We start from the raw sequence: 16016 nt of genomic DNA on the forward strand, positions 1-16016 counted from the left end.
AGGTTATCTGGGGTGATATCACTGCCTTATCCACTGAACAACAGGAACACTGGTCACACAGATGCATACAACATACTGTAGATAGTATAGCTAGCTACAGATGTAGGATTTTAAATTAGATCACCCTATTGTAGGAGAAAGTCTCCAATCATTATAATCCGCATAATAATTCACATTTCCTGTTGCTGCAGGATTATTTTCGTGTTATAGCAAACTGGCTCAAATTAAGATCCGACATCTGTCCACTTATCCAGTCCATTCTGTTAAATCTTTCTCTTCATTTACAAATCTATGATCGGTGCCTGTCTTGACAGGACAGTGTAGCCAGAAGTTTAAAGAGTGCAGGGTGAGAAAGGATTGGTGGGTATCAAGAAAGATTTTTAGGCTTGTGGCAATTTTTTGTTGATGCAAACAAAAGTTTAAGAACCACTGATGTGGAATCAAGTGATCGGCTGGGGATTAACCCTTAGTAGGCTGTACTGGTCTCTATCTCCAACGGACAGGTACATGTTTTCAACGTCAGAGCCCAAAGTGGTTAGCATGGTAGCTATGTCTTGCTCTGAGCGGCATGTAAGTGATATTGATATTTGCTACCATATGAACGAATTCTGCCGTCCAGCATAACGTGACCTGCAGCAAATTGGACCTCCTGTAGAGTTGATCAAACATCACAGTTCAAACGCCTTCCTTCATACCCCCCGGTGCCAACCCTGCATGAGGTGAGCATGCCTTACGAAGATTGGGTAGCTTTCGATTCATTACTTTGAAAACAATATGTTGGGCTGGACGAAATGATATCACAGTCATATGATATCACAATAATTGAAACGATTACAATATACTGTAAATAGGGCCTCCTGAGTGGCGCAGCGGTCTAGGGCTCTGCATCACAGTGCTTGAGGCGTCACTACAGACCCGGGTTCGATCCCAGGCTGTGTCGCAGCCGGCCGCGACCGGGAGACCCATGAGGTGGCGCACAATTGGCAGGGCGTCGTCCGGGTTAGGGGAGGGTTAGGCTGGCTGGGTTGTCCTTCGTCTCATCGTGCTCTAGTTACTCCTTGTTGTGGGCCGGGCACATGCAGGCTGGCTTTGGTCGCCAGCTGTACAGTGTTTCCTCTGACACGCTTCCAGGTTAAGCAGGCAGGGTGTCAAAAAGCAGAGCGGCTTGGCAGGGTCGTGTTTCAGAGGAGACATGGCTCTCGGCCTTCACCTCTCCCAAGTCCGTACGGGAGTTGCAACGATGGGACAAGACTGTAACTATCAATTGGATATCACGAAAAAGGGGTAAAAAGAACCCCAAAAATAAATTAAGAATATACTGTAAATGCTATGGGAATGCAAATGAGCATTGGTTCAATGTGAAAATGCCTGCTCCTGTTTAGAGTCTATTGAATGTAACTCTGGTGAAGTGGTTGTAGCTTTTTACTCGTGTGTTTACTTTACAGCAAAGAACTGAGAATAGGTTACAATTCTGGTTTCGATTTGCATACAATTTGCATATTGCAACAAGGAACAGTTATCCCCCAACCCCAATAAAATACCAATGGACATTTAAGAAGGAATTAACCAGAAATAAAAGTGAATTAAGTAAGGTACATCCAAAGACCATCACATTTAACAAATACATATCACATTTAACCCAGTCAGCTTAACTCAGTCAGAAACGCGGAATCACAGCGAAAACAACAATATCCACAGGCGACATTTGAGGAAAAACGTGATGCTCACAGCCACATGGCCCTCCCTAATTTGCATGCTACCTTCCCATGGCTGGCTGAGAGCGACGGCTGAGAGGGACCTTCTTCGAGAGCGCTGGTCATTTCTTGTGTGTCATAAAGATAATATCCGGAGGCCTTATCACGCGTCTCAGTGTCTGGTGCGCAACACAGAAGAAGGGAGAAATCTTTCAAATACATATATTTTTTTACAGTCTAGCAGAGAAATACAGTGAATGAGAGAGAGCAAAAGTGAAAGAGGTAGAGAGAGAGAGACAGAGAGATACGTTGCCCTGGCACATCAAGACCAGCTGGAGTGAGCCAACTCCATGGGTGTTGAGGACATTGTGGACCATTTGAACCATTTTAAAAAGGAAGGATTTTAGTTGGATGATAAACCTCTTGTTAACAATGTAGCCCATTTAGTGTTACTAGATACAAACTTCAGAGTAATGTGATGTAGCTGTCAACCTTGACCCAGGCTACATGATGTATTTGACAGACCGATCAGTCCTGCCTAGGCAAGGCAGAGAGCTCTGGAGGTCATGTGACGATAGGATTAGTTTGAGCCCAACTGAAAGGGGTGGGGCTGGTGGGGGTAGGGGTTAGTGGGGGTTAGCGTGAGCCTTGCTTTCACCACCACATGCTTTCTCATAGACCCCGGGACTCCTCCCCTACTACAGTATCTCTTTCCCTTTAACTGTCTTTCTCTCTTCCTCCCTTCCTCCTCTCTCTGCTTGAAAACATTTTCGACCCGTTTCACACTCACCCTAGTGAGGTTTGATCTCGGCTTGGACCGGACAACACACTGTTACTCAGCTGAAGGCAGAGAGGAGAGAAGAGAGAGAATGTAAAAAGAAAACAATCAACACCGTGGCCATCTGAAAAAGCCCACTTCCTTGTAGCCTACATGACACCGCACTCTGATTGGGCAACACTTCCTCCTGCTCAAATTGGAACCCCCTCTTAGTCCTAATCTAACATTTGATTATCCTACACCAATAACAGTCTTTACGATATTCAATGGTCAAACATGGAGAATTTCAACCTCCTATCAACACCTCCTCCCCTTTTCTTCCTCCTTCCTTCCCTCCCTCCTCCAGTGGTGTGTATTCATGGACACCAAGAGATGCCACCCCCCCCTCTCTGTGTTTCAGCATTTTCCTTCAATATGTGTAGGCCATCTATCTGATGCTGTCTGGTTTAAAAGAGTATGACATTGTTGCCGCCCATAGAATTGAAAGCAAGGGAAGCCAGCGAGCATTTGGCTTCCCTTGACAAAGAATAAAATAATAATAGCCAATCGGCATTGAGATAAACTGAGTGAGATCAACTGTGAATGGTCCTGGCGCGCCAAAAAAAAGTGTCAAGCGTGGGAAGCCAGTTGGGATTTAGCTCCACACGAATCACATCACATCCGAAGCAACATGTAATTTACAGTAAAACAAATCTTATTGTCATTGTCCTCCGGTGGCTAGCTAGATAAAATCATCCCTTTGCTAAATTAGCCAAGGATGGAGATAGGGATTTGGACTTGTGGTTTGACTTAATTCTCCGTACTGGACAATGACTATAACAGCGATTCTGATCTAACCATACATTGTGCCCCTGGACTGAGAGGATGAAAGTTCAATATGTAGCTAGATGTAGTACGCTAATGTAAACTAGCTGGCCTGGTGCATCGTTGGCCATGAAAGGAAGTTAGGCTAGCAAGCAAGCATTTTAGCCAGGTAGACTAGGACAACCAAAACTAAAAGTGTGTACTGTATGATAGAGTCATGAAAGAGAGGAGGATGGCATTGGTTGTTTCTCTACAAGTAGGGCGAGTCGACATGTTTTTTCTACTAGCACGCACAAACGCATGCACACACACACACACACACACACACACACACACACACGGAAATCAGAACCATGGACAGCCACATCTCATTTGGCTTTCATTGAACTCAATTATTTTTGGTTAATACTGTCTGTATTAGACTAAGCATAGGTAATTTGATGATGTTGAAATGTTGAAGTTGAAATGGTGCTGGAGTAGTGGAGGCAGCTCCTGTTTTCTTTGAGACTCAAAGTAACTCTCCATGGTTCTAAATCAATAGTTGTTTCGTAGTTTGAAAATGTCGGAAACATTACCTTGATTGACCATGGTGTAGGTCATGTTACTGTTTGTTACATGCAATATGCTTTGTGGACTTCACAGGACAGATGTTGCTCTCCGGTTTTGTGATGAAACAAAGGTGCGGTTGAATTTATTCTGCCACTGTGTCTTCTCATTGTCTCTACCTTAGGCCTATATATCACAGTGGCAAGGCGTATGAACTAACAGGTTATAGAGCAAACAATGCAATTATCACATCACACAGGTTGTAAACATGTCTTTTTCACCTGGCTTGGATGGCTTCCTCTCCTTAACTGTATGAGATAATCTGTGACTGTGTGACTCCTGACTCAAGGCATTCTGACAGGACAAGGGATTAATGACTGATAACCAAGCCAGGAACTTTTCCCAAATACAGTTTACACCATTAATATTACGATTAAGATTATTAATAACAATAATCTTCATAATAAGAACAGATTGTATTTGTATAGTGCTTTTCATTACAGCAATGACAGGTGCTGTTAGATTACAATATCATTTTCTTCTGACGGTTTGGAAGTGTAAACAACACTGAATAAATTATAAGTCTGTTCTAACAAAAATAAAATGTAAAGCCTTCATTACAGCATAGCAGAGATCAAAAAGCGGAATCTGGGAATTTGCTTCAGCTGACATTTTGCCGTTGCGTGAGGCTTGGTGCTCACGGAATTAGTAGGCTATTAAACAAACACTCAAACAGGCTAACAGAAGCTACATCTGTTTTATTTCTGTAGATATACTGTGCCTTCAGAAAGTATTCAGACTCCTTGACTTTTCCACATTACGTCACAGCCTTATTCAGAAATGTATTAAAAAATATATATATATATGAAAATCTATACACAAGACCCCATAGTGAAAAAAAAAAAAAAAAGTGTTTTAGAAATGTTTGCTAATTTATTGGAACACCTGGATTTAGGGAATTTCTCCCATTCTTCCCTGCCGACCTCTAAAGTTCTGTCAGGTTGGATGGGGAGTGTTGCTGAACAGCTATTTTCAGGTCTCTCCAGAGATGTTTGATCGGGTTCAAGTACGGGCTCTGGCTGGGCCACTCAAGGACATTCTGAGACATGTCCCGAAGCCACTCCTGTGTTGTCTTGGCTGTGTGCTTAGGGTTGTTGTCCTGTTGGAAGGTGAACCTTCGCCCCAGTCTGAGATCCTGAGAGCTCTGGAGCAGGTTTTCATCAAGGATCTCTCTGTACTTTGCTCCGTTCATCTTTGCCTCGATCCTGACTAGTCTCCCAGTCCCTGCCCCTGAAAATGGGGCCAGGTTTCCTCCAGATGTGACGCTTGGCATTCAGGCCAAAGAGTTCAATCTTGTTTCTCATGGTCTGAGAGTCCTTTAGGTGCCTTTTGGCAAACTCCAAGCGGGCTGTCATGTGCCTTTTACAGAGGAGTGGCTTCTGTCTAGCCACTCTACCATAAAGGCCTGATTGGTGGAGTGCTGCAGACAATGTTGTCCTTCTGGAAGGTTCTCCCATCTCCACAGGGGAACTCTAGAGCTCTGTCAGAGTGATCATCGGGTTCTTGGTCACCTCTCTGACCAAGGCCCTTCTCCCCCGATTGCTCAGTTTGGCCCGGCGGCCGACTCTAGGAGTCTTGGTGGCCACTGTGTTCTAGGGGACCATCAATGCAGCAGAATGTTTTTGTACCCTTCCCCAGATCTGTGCCTCGACACAATCCTGTCTTGGAGCTCTACAGACAATTCCTTCGAACTTATGGCTTGGTTTTTGCTCTGACATGCACTGTCAGAGCAGGTGTGTGCCTTTCCAAATCATGTCCAATCAATTGAATTTACTACTGGTGGACTCCAATGAAGTTGTGGAAACATCTCCAGAATGATCGATGGAAACAGGATGCACCTGAGCTCAATTTCAAGTCTCCTAGCAAAGGGTCTGAATACTTATGTAAATAAGGTATTTCTGTTTTGAATTTTCCTAAAAACCTGTTTTCGCTTTGTCATTATGGGATATTGTGTGTAGATTGCTTAGGGACAAAAATATTTAATCCGTTTTAGAACAAGGCTGTAACCTAACAGAATGCTGAAAAAGTCAAGGGGTCTGAATACTTTCCCAAGGCACTGTATATGGATGCTTTTACACATTTAAGTTAGGTTACTGATTATAGACCAAATGAAGTTGGGATTTCCTCGCTACTCAATTTTCTTTGACAACTAGGCTAAGGCAAGGGCCGTTTCCTTGTCTCTGCTGCTTCTGCCTCCACCACATTGTTCTCAATCCCAATATGCTGGTTAACTTTGCTATTATGCACATAGCAACCGTACCCAACATTTGTTATGAAATAATATTAGATATATTAGTGTTGCACCATTATTTATGACATAATACAAGCATATACAATATCAGTATCACATGTCTTAGAGTGATGGACTATGCCCTCCCTGTGGCCTCCGCATTGGATTAGTCCACTGACACAGGCGCGAATCAGACAGGTGTCTTGTGCACCTGCTCGGCTCAAGAAATATCAGCTGACCAACAGCCTATTGACCAAACAATCGAGCAGTCGACTAAATGAGTCCAACCCTAAAATATGTTCAATATGTACAGAGCTCTCTGCCTGTGCGACCTCACAGCGCCATGGAAACCACAAAATTATCATGTGTTACATCCATGAATTCATCACAGGCATGAATGGAATACTTCAACTAACCATCCCTTTTCACCAGCGTCAGAGCAACCCGCCCATGCCCCAAAACATGCCCCAAAACATGCCCCAAAACATGCCCCAAAACAACCCGCCCATGCCCCAAAACAACCCGCCCATGCCCCAAAACAACCCGCCCATGCCCCAAAACAACCCGCCCATGCTCCAAAACAACCCGCCCATGCCCCAAAACATCTCATCTTCCTCTTTCCTCCAGCCCTTCCAGTAAAGACCCATCAGGTCAGTATCCCTGCCATGGCTTGCCTGGTAGCAGGGAAGGGGATAAAGTGGGGGAACCCTAGCTAAGCACTCGGGCATGCTGTGACCACATGGCCTGCCCTGCCTGTTGAGAGACGGGATCCTTAAGCATAGGGTTTCCCCTGTTCCCCTGCTGTTTCTGGAGCTGTCTCTCTGTGTCTGTTTCAGCTTCCTCCCTGCCTAGGACAGGTTGTGCCGTCCAACTCATGTGTGCCCGGCATGCCAACTGTCCGCGCTAGCCAGACCCAACACGACCTCTGAAACTTTGTCTTGGCAGTGGAAATGGCCAGTTACATAGTCCAGTTGAATTAACCGTGTGGGCTCCCCAGGCAGCGCTTCACATAATTTCAAGTGGGTCAGGGTTAAGTGGTGCAAACAATCCTTGATGGTTTACCATAACGGTTTTTATTGATGTCTGACCAAGTGCTTATTTATTTTAGCGAGGGAAAACACATCCCAAATTGTGCAGATGAAGCTGGGCAGACAATCCATTAAGGAAAATCTACAGGACCCAGTACCACAAATACTTTACAGGCATCAGGACAGAAAGCCCAATACAGTGATACAGCAGAACTTATAAGCAGCCAAAGAGCAAATGGAACAGAGCCAGAAACCTTTCAAAAATCCAATCTAAGTAATAAAACATATATAGAGCCAAAGTCAACACTCTTTTTTCAAAAGTCCTCATCTGCTAAAGGGCATGCAGCCCCAGGGAGAAGTAGTAGATAGCAGTGAACATGGTATGACAGGAGCACTCGGGTCAGGAACATCAATACTGCAAGCATCCTTCTTTCAATCTCTACCTCAAACCAAACAGCCAAGATGACCTGATGTTGAGTACCCAACTAGTCAGAGAGCCCTGGATGGTGAAAGGGTGGTAGTGGTATAAGGAGTGTTTGTGGGTGGTGGAGGAATAAGGAGTGGGTTTGGGTGGTGGAGGAATATGGAGTGGTTGTGGGTGGTGGAGGAATAAGGAGTGGTTGTGGGTGGTGGAGGAATAAGGAATGGGTGTGGGTGGTGGAGGAATACGGAGTGGTTGTGGGTGGTGGAGGAATAAGGAGTGGTTGTGGGTGGTGGAGGAATACGGAGTGGTTGTGGGTGGTGGAGGAATAAGGAGTGGTTGTCTGTGGTGGAGGAATACGGAGTGGTTGTGGGTGGTGGAGGAATACGGAGTGGTTGTGGGTGGTGGAGGAATAAGGAGTGGTTGTGGGTGGTGGAGGAATAAGGAGTGGTTGTGGGTGGTGGAGGAATACAGAGTGGTTGTGGGTGGTGGGGAATAAGGAGTGGTTGTGGGTGGTGGAGGAATAAGGAGTGGTTGTGTGTGGTGGGGGAATAAGGAGTGGTTGTGGGTGGTGGAGGAATAAGGAGTGGTTGTCTGTGGTGGAGGAATACGGAGTGGTTGTGGGTGGTGGAGGAATACGGAGTGGTTGTGGGTGGTGGAGGAATAAGGAGTGGTTGTCTGTGGTGGAGGAATACGGAGTGGTTGTGGGTGGTGGAGGAATAAGGAATAAGGAGTGGTTGTGGGTGGTGGAGGAATAAGGAGTGGTTGTGGGTGGTGGAGGAATACAGAGTGGTTGTGGGTGGTGGAGGAATAAGGAGTGGTTGTGGGTGGTGGAGAAATAAGGAGTGGTTGTGTGTGGTGGGGGAATAAGGAGTGGTTGTGGGTGGTGGAGGAATAAGGAGTGGTTGTGGGTTGTTGAGGAATAAGGAGTGTTTGTGGGTGGTGAGGGAATAGGGAGTGGGTGTGGGTGGTGAGGGAATAGGGAGTGGGTGTGGGTGGTGGAGGAATAATTCGTGTTTGTGGGTGGGGGAGGAATAAGGAGTGGTTGTGGGTGGGGGAGGAATAAGGAGTGGTTGTGGGTGGTGGAGGAATAAAGAGTGGTTGTGGGTGGTATAGGAATAAAGAGTGGTTGTGGGTGGTATAGGAATAAGGAGTGGTTGTGGGTGGTGGAGGAATAAGGAGTGGTTGTGGGTGGTGGGGAGGAATAAGGAGTGGTTGTGGGTGTTATCGGAATAAGGAGTGGTTGTTGGTAATGGAGGAATAAGGAGTGGTTGTGGGTGGTGAAAAGGAATAAGGAGTGTTTGTGGGTGGTACAGGAATAAGGAGTGGTTGTTGGTAATGGAGGAATAAGGAGTGGTTGTGGGTGGTATAGGAATACGGAGTGGTTGTGGGTGGTGAAAAGGAATAAGGAGTGGTTGTGGGTGGTATAGGAATAAAGAGTGGTTGTGGGTGGTATAGGAATAAGGAGTGGTTGTGGGTGGTGGAGAAATAAGGAGTGGTTGTTGGTAATGGAGGAATAAGGAGTGGTTGTGGGTGGTGGGAGAGGAATAAGGAGTGGTTGTGGGTGGTATAGGAATAGGGAGTGGTTGTGGGTGGTATAGGAATAAGGAGTGGTTGTGGGTGGTGGAGAAATAAGGAGTGGTTGTTGGTAATGGAGGAATAAGGAGTGGTTCTAGGTGGTGGGGGAGGAATAAGGAGTGGTTGTGGGTGGTATAGGAATAGGGAGTGGTTGTGGGTGGTATAGGAATAAGGAGTGGTTGTGGGTGGTGAAGGAATAAGGAGTGGTTGTTGGTAATGGAGGAATAAGGAGTGGTTGTGGGTGGTGGGTGGTGGGGGAGGAATAAGGAGTGGTTGTGGGTGGTGGGTGGTGGGGGAGGAATAAGGAGTGGTTGTGGGTGGTGAATTGTGAGGGGAAGGTACATGCTGTGGAGGAGATATGGGTCAGAGAATTCAGCTAGATCAGGGGTATTCAACTGGGGATCCTTCTTTTAATGAATATGACAAATGACCATCACAAGCAACAACAGAATAAACAAATGTTTATGTCAACTTGATTTCTGAACTCCTAATATTTAGCAAATCACAGTAATTGGAGCTAATTACACTCACTGGTGTATCGGACATAGACTGAAAAAAGCAGGTAAGGCTGCTGGTAAGCATTCTTGACTTGGACATTCGTTTTTGCCAACACATATGACTAACCTTTGTCTAACCCTAACCCTACCTTTCCAGCTAATAGGCTATGTTAGAGTTTGCATTTCCTCTTCCAATTCTAACTAGCCTGACTACCCATCCACATCACTTCGGCCAATCACCCCACCCACTACCATTTCTTCTCCACCATGAATGTATGGAGCGATTGATAGAGCAGCAGAGTTCAATTCAGAATGAGTCGTCAGGCAAAACTATAACTGCAGGGGGCCAGAAAAATAAAAACATCTACCAAATCAATTAACTTTCAAGGGGTGGTGGGCAGGGTAGTGCACCTGACTGTTACCCCCGGTTAGCAAAACACTCATCAAAGCATCCTGACCTGTGCTGCTGTCAGTTGGTGTGTGTATAATGTCATTACAACATGAAAGAGGTAGGATAATTACTTTCTTTATCTGAGTTTCTTTAAACAAACATCAATGTCCATACTCGTGTGGTTGTAACGCGCACACACGCGGACACACACACACAAATCTTATCACCACTCAAAGCTCGCAGTGACATTGACATTTTAGTCAACACATCAACAATTTAGGGGTATTTTCTTTATACAGAGACCTGTCAGTGCTTGTACGGTTGAGCTATATGACAGTCTAGTCATACACTATAACGTCAATGTACGTGGTGACATTTCAGCTAAACACCAACAACTATGTTTCCAATTGCATACCTTTGCATGTGAGTCACACAGTGTACTATTACGGGACATGTCCATCTCTTCAGTGACAACAACCACAACCACTGCTTTTTCAGTGGCATTTTAATGCCAACACATCAGTGGCTTCAGTGACATTCATTCGGGAAAGGTAAAGGGGACACCTGATCGGTTGCACGACTGAATGTATCCCACCGAAATGTGCCTTCCGCATTTAACCGGCATCCACGCCATCGATACTGTGATGGTGCTTCTTCTAAACCCCAAGAGCAACCAACAGTTGTGAACGAAAACAAGTGAATGAGCCCCCTTGATAACACAGTGTGAATCAATTCATCTCAGGTTAGTCGAAGCCCATTGCGTACAAAATGTGTTGAGCTCGTTTCTCACAAGAGGGGAATAAGAAAGCAAACAGAGTGATAGTTTTGGTTCTAAAGGGCCAACAATACTAATTAAATGTGATTTGATTCACCCGCTCAGAGCGATTACTCATACAGCATGTGTTTGTTATTTGTTTTCATGTTTGTTTTCATTGTTATGACAACTGACCACATTTTACACAGCATCATGTGTGGCCATTTTGTTATAAAACCAGGAAAACACTAACTGACACATATCAATGAGGGATTGGGAGACTATTAGAACAACTAGATGATGTGGCTTGTTTTATTCCAGATTTAATGTTGAATCATTGACATAAAGCGTCTTAAATGAAATCCATTGTTTGTGTTCCAAACACCCACGTTTACTCAGTTGTGGTAAGGAGGCTTGGAGAACAACTGGCATAAAGCACTCAAATAAACAGGAGCAGAGAGAATGTCACACCTTGACTGCATCACCTGACCAATAGCCAGGCTGCCTTGCTCTCCAGGTGCAATAAGATAAACATTGGGCTACTTTACCAGCATATCAATGTAACAGTATAACTTTAGATCGTCCCCTCGCCCATACCCGGGCCATTTCACATCGGTTACATCAACACCAAATAAAAAGCCTGCCACCAATATGGCCTACAGTAGCAATTGTGTCATTGTGCACCGTTGTGTATTATCACATGGCCGTTAACATTTTGTCAAATTATTCCTTAATTTAAAATCGGTTCGCGACCATTTTCACCAGCAAACTTGGACAAAATAAAAAAACATATCCGAAAAAATATTCTGCCAAATAATCCACTGTAAAGTGGATTACTACTCCGTTTCTTTGTTGGACTGATCCTGTATTTATCTAGTTCTTATCGAAATTCGAAAGTTACCTAACTAACACAGATGTGCAATAGAAGTTGAACTTTCACCTGTTAGGCTACAACACAAATTCTGGAGAGTAGTTCCACGCGCTCATTATACCATGATATGCGCCTCGCGCTGGCTAACGGTTTGATAGAATAAACTCACATTCCAATTTGTGTTTGACCTTGGCTACAAGCTATTTCAATGATCCGCAATAACATGTGTTATAGCCTACATGTAAATGATGTTAATAATTTAGCCTTCAAGACGTTCTGTTAAAAACATTGTGTAATGTTGAAGAAAATAAATGATCTAGCGTATTCGAGTACTCGCTTGTATCCCAGAAGGGGGTTGGACTCAGCCTGTTGATTCAATATATATATATATATATATATATATATATAGGAGACAGGGTCAACAAACACCAATAACAAAGTAAATAGTATATTAACAATATAGTCAATCAATATTGCAAAGTGGAAAAATATATATTTGTAGGTTCACATGTGGTATTGTATGTGACATTATAACCACGTTCGGCTAACGTAACAGATGGCAGAGCCGCACAACTCGAACCATAGTTTGTTTACAAAGCACTGTCAGAACATTCTTTCGCAATAGACACCGTCTGCACGAAATATGCTTGTCCAAAATCTTCTCGAAGCTGACATAGTTAACAAACCTACCTTGACGGGACGATCAATTGAGTTGTCTTTTTTGCATAAAAGTAAGGGAAAGCTCCGCAACGTACGTACGACCCAGAAAATGAACCTCTCCGGTCTCTTTCTAACTGTTCGCTACGCAGTTTTTTTCGTTCTCTCTCTCTCTCTCGTGTCTTTCGCTTGCTCTCCCCTCTAGGATCGGTCAGTGCTATTTGGGATCCCTGGGACGTCCATATCCTAAACCCTAACCTTTACACATACTGACTACCCTCACCCTAACATCAAACAGAACTCTTACCTAAACCATTTAAAATGCCAACTTCAATGGGGGGGGGGGGGAGGTAGTACGACTTCCCAAGGATCCCAGATAGCAGGGATCGTCTATGTTCTCTCCCTCTCTAACCGCCCACTTCCGGCGTTTTCTGTTTGACAGACGAATATTGTCATATGAAAACATGAACATGTGCAATATATTGTCCCCACTTCAGTAAGTTAATATACCAGCATAATATAGCCTAACCTTACAAATGTAAGGCAATTAAATGATCAAATGATCTAATTCTGTATTGATGATGAAATAACAACAATAATAATAATAAATAGATGAAGGAGAAATAGTTTATTATTATTATTTTCCTACATATTATCATGTTATATGCTATTGTTATAATCATCATTAGAAGTAGTCTTGTAGTAACTGAAGGAGCCTTTGTAAGAATAATGTGATTTATTTCTAAATAACACAACAGTACATGTGTAGTCAGTACAAAGCCTATTGACAAACCACATTGAATCACATAACAGGTGTTCACAAGAATCGGCCAACATTTGCACATTTCCTTCAATGTGTCGCAATGGGAAGAAAGTGGAGAAAACCAATGGGAAGTTGAAGAGATGGAGAAGCCCAGCTCTAGGAAGCAGCAAGGCCAAGAGTGAGAAACTTTTCTCATTTTGTAGGCCTTTGTATTCTCTTTGTTCTGCTATGCACTCATATAGCCACTGACAGACAGACAGACGGACAGACAGACAGACCTTCAACACAGAGCTACGGGTCTGTCAGGTCAGATGGAAAATAGCATCCATTTTATAAGTATTTTGTTTGTGAACAAAATAGGCAGTGGCTTTTGTCTCATTTGACTAAAAGCAGAGCACTTTCTAGTCAAATGGAAGGTGGAGTGAATGAAAGATTGGATGAAAGTGATTCATCTTTTGCTATGTCCTTGCAGGCAGCAGATTTAAGCACAGCATCCTTCTCCCTTCACATGAATATAATGTTTTGGCTGCAGACCGCACCAGAGCCTGAGAGGTGTTAGCAGAGAGAGGCTGTGTGTCACTTCCCAGAGGGAGTCTTTTTCTCAGCCCTTTCCAACTGTAAATAAGTTTAAATGGTCAAATCTGTGCTACACGCAATTCATACAGATTTACACAGATCCACACACCAACTGCAAAAAAAAAATCCTGTATGGTAGATTACAAAAACCTTTCGATTGACTGTGAAACATCCCATTGTTTTTAGTCCTCAAAGTGATCATGTATGGATATGATCCTAATGGAAACTCAAACTTTAAAATGCTGTGCATTGTAATATTGGCATATTCTCTAGCTGGAGGCGTATAGTGACATCTGGTGGTAGAGGAATAGACAGGGTTAAAGTGGATATGTTTTGGATATCATTTAGGATTCCAGATTTTTCTTAACAGAGTAATAGTTGGCCCTAAAACTTCATCCAGCAATCTCTCATTGGGCATACAATGAGTGCTGGCAGTGACGTCATCTTGCAGAACAACTAAAGCTGGGGGGAAAAAACGATTTAAAGAAAATGTTTGAGCGCACACATGCACGTGTGCTTTTCTAATAGAGATAGAGAGAATGAGAAGAGTGAGAAAGAGGTGAAACTGAGTTAATTGGGAGAGGGCCACAGCAGCAGCCGTCTACCAGCTTTACAAACAGACTGAACAAAACAACCACAGAATGGTTCCCACCAAGGGAGATACATAGTAAGACTGACAGGGAGTAGAAGAGAGACAGATCCGTGTAAGCCTCAGGCCCTGGTAACCTTTACACATATAAGCAGGTTTTGGTAGTTATGTGCGTGAATGTTTGTACATAGCTAAGTATATGGCTGGAGACAAAAAAAAAACAATCAGAAAATATGAATCTCATTGAATAACCTCCATTACCGATAGAAAGGCCTACATGCACCCAATCCCAGCAGTGTTGGTCCATAGAGACTGAACAGTAAATGGCATGTTAACGTGTGTGATTGATACCGCATGAACATATAAAAACCATTCAGATGCTAGTGACTCATTTATGAAGCAGAATTTGGTCCACAGTCCATTTTCCTCCTCTGTAGGTGTCATTTGGTACGCTGCTAGGCATTGTAAACATGAGAGTTCAGACTTAATGACCGTCACTTGGCCAAAGGCAGCAGCTGGAAGTGGAAGTGTTATGGGAATTGCCAACCAACATTTCTCAAGACAAATAAGGCAAAAGTATGAACACATTTTTATTATTTCTAACTTCCTTTCACATACCAAAAAAACGTTAAGGAAACAACAGAAAACACACTCCACTAGGTCCTCTGTACACACACACACACACAAAAACCCCAGCCACATCAGGCCATTTCACAGCACACCGTTAAAATGGAATCGATTCTCCAAACGGATTGGCTGCTGGCCAGGCAGGCTGGAGGGGTGACATCTTGCTTTCAGAAACTGCTGAGTCAGCAGCTGCTGATGTTAATTAAAAGGCAACGCTCTCAGTCTCCCTCTCCACGCGTAGCAGGATAGGAGAAAGGCTAGTTCCTATCAGAGACAAATAAGAGAGACATCGACAGACAGAAATAAAGTATGTGAGGAGACTAGAATGATACGAAAAATACTATATTTCACATCTGCCATTTCAGACCAGTTTACACCAAGGAGTAACTCAACGGGACAACTATAGACAATGTAACGTTAAATAAGTGAAACAACGGTGGAAACCCCCAGACCAGACCTGTGTGCATACAGTATGCTACTATGCAGTGAATGTGAGATACCGCAGCAGATGGGTTTCCTCCGGGTAGTGAAGCAGCAAGCACATGTTCAACGTGTCGTCATATTACGGGATTTCCAGTTTCACAACGTACAGAAAGGCAATGGAAGACCACTCGGTATCGTTTTGAGAGTCAAAACTCCAGAAGAATTGACAAATAACATTCCAAAGCATTTACATTTTATGCAGAATTTCTATCCCATAGACAAAGTCAGTCATTTTGTTTTTTTTGTGTGTGTCTGAGATGTTGCTAGTCTCACAGCTATAGATTAAAGCCCAGGGTAAAGGCACTGGTAAATTAAGGCAGAGCGGCAGACATCCCTGATTAATTGCCTATTGATCCAACATACTATCACTCATACAAGTGTTTTCTGATCAGCTCAGGCGTTAGCATGCTTCTGTTCCCTTAATAAAATACATTCGCATGAGAAACGAGAAAAAGCGGCAATAGTAGTACTTGTCCATTTTGAGACGCTGTAGCCACTTCCCCAAAATAGTCAGAATTCATCTAAGGCAATTCAACAAATGCCATTAATGTTAACGTTAATGACAAGATGTTAGTAGCGACATTTTACATTATCTGCATATTTCCGTTAGGGAACGCCTACTTTGAAGTGCGCGTGTGCATTACTCAATTCGCCCTTGCACGCTTCCTA

At 43.7% G+C, this 16016-nt stretch overlaps 1 protein-coding gene across 1 annotated transcript in view; it reads right to left on the minus strand.

Moving 5' to 3' along the window:
- stat5a (signal transducer and activator of transcription 5a) overlaps window positions 1-12528 on the minus strand; it is a 109399-nt gene extending 96871 nt beyond the window's left edge. The window contains exon 1 of the mRNA XM_065006453.1: window positions 12343-12528. The gene's annotated coding sequence lies outside the window, so the exon portion shown is untranslated. The remainder of the gene's footprint in view (window positions 1-12342) is intronic.
- Between the last annotated feature and the right edge of the window lie 3488 nt (window positions 12529-16016).

This window comes from Oncorhynchus nerka, linkage group LG21 (assembly GCF_034236695.1).
Source record: "Oncorhynchus nerka isolate Pitt River linkage group LG21, Oner_Uvic_2.0, whole genome shotgun sequence".
In the NCBI taxonomy this organism is placed as follows: domain Eukaryota; kingdom Metazoa; phylum Chordata; class Actinopteri; order Salmoniformes; family Salmonidae; genus Oncorhynchus; species Oncorhynchus nerka.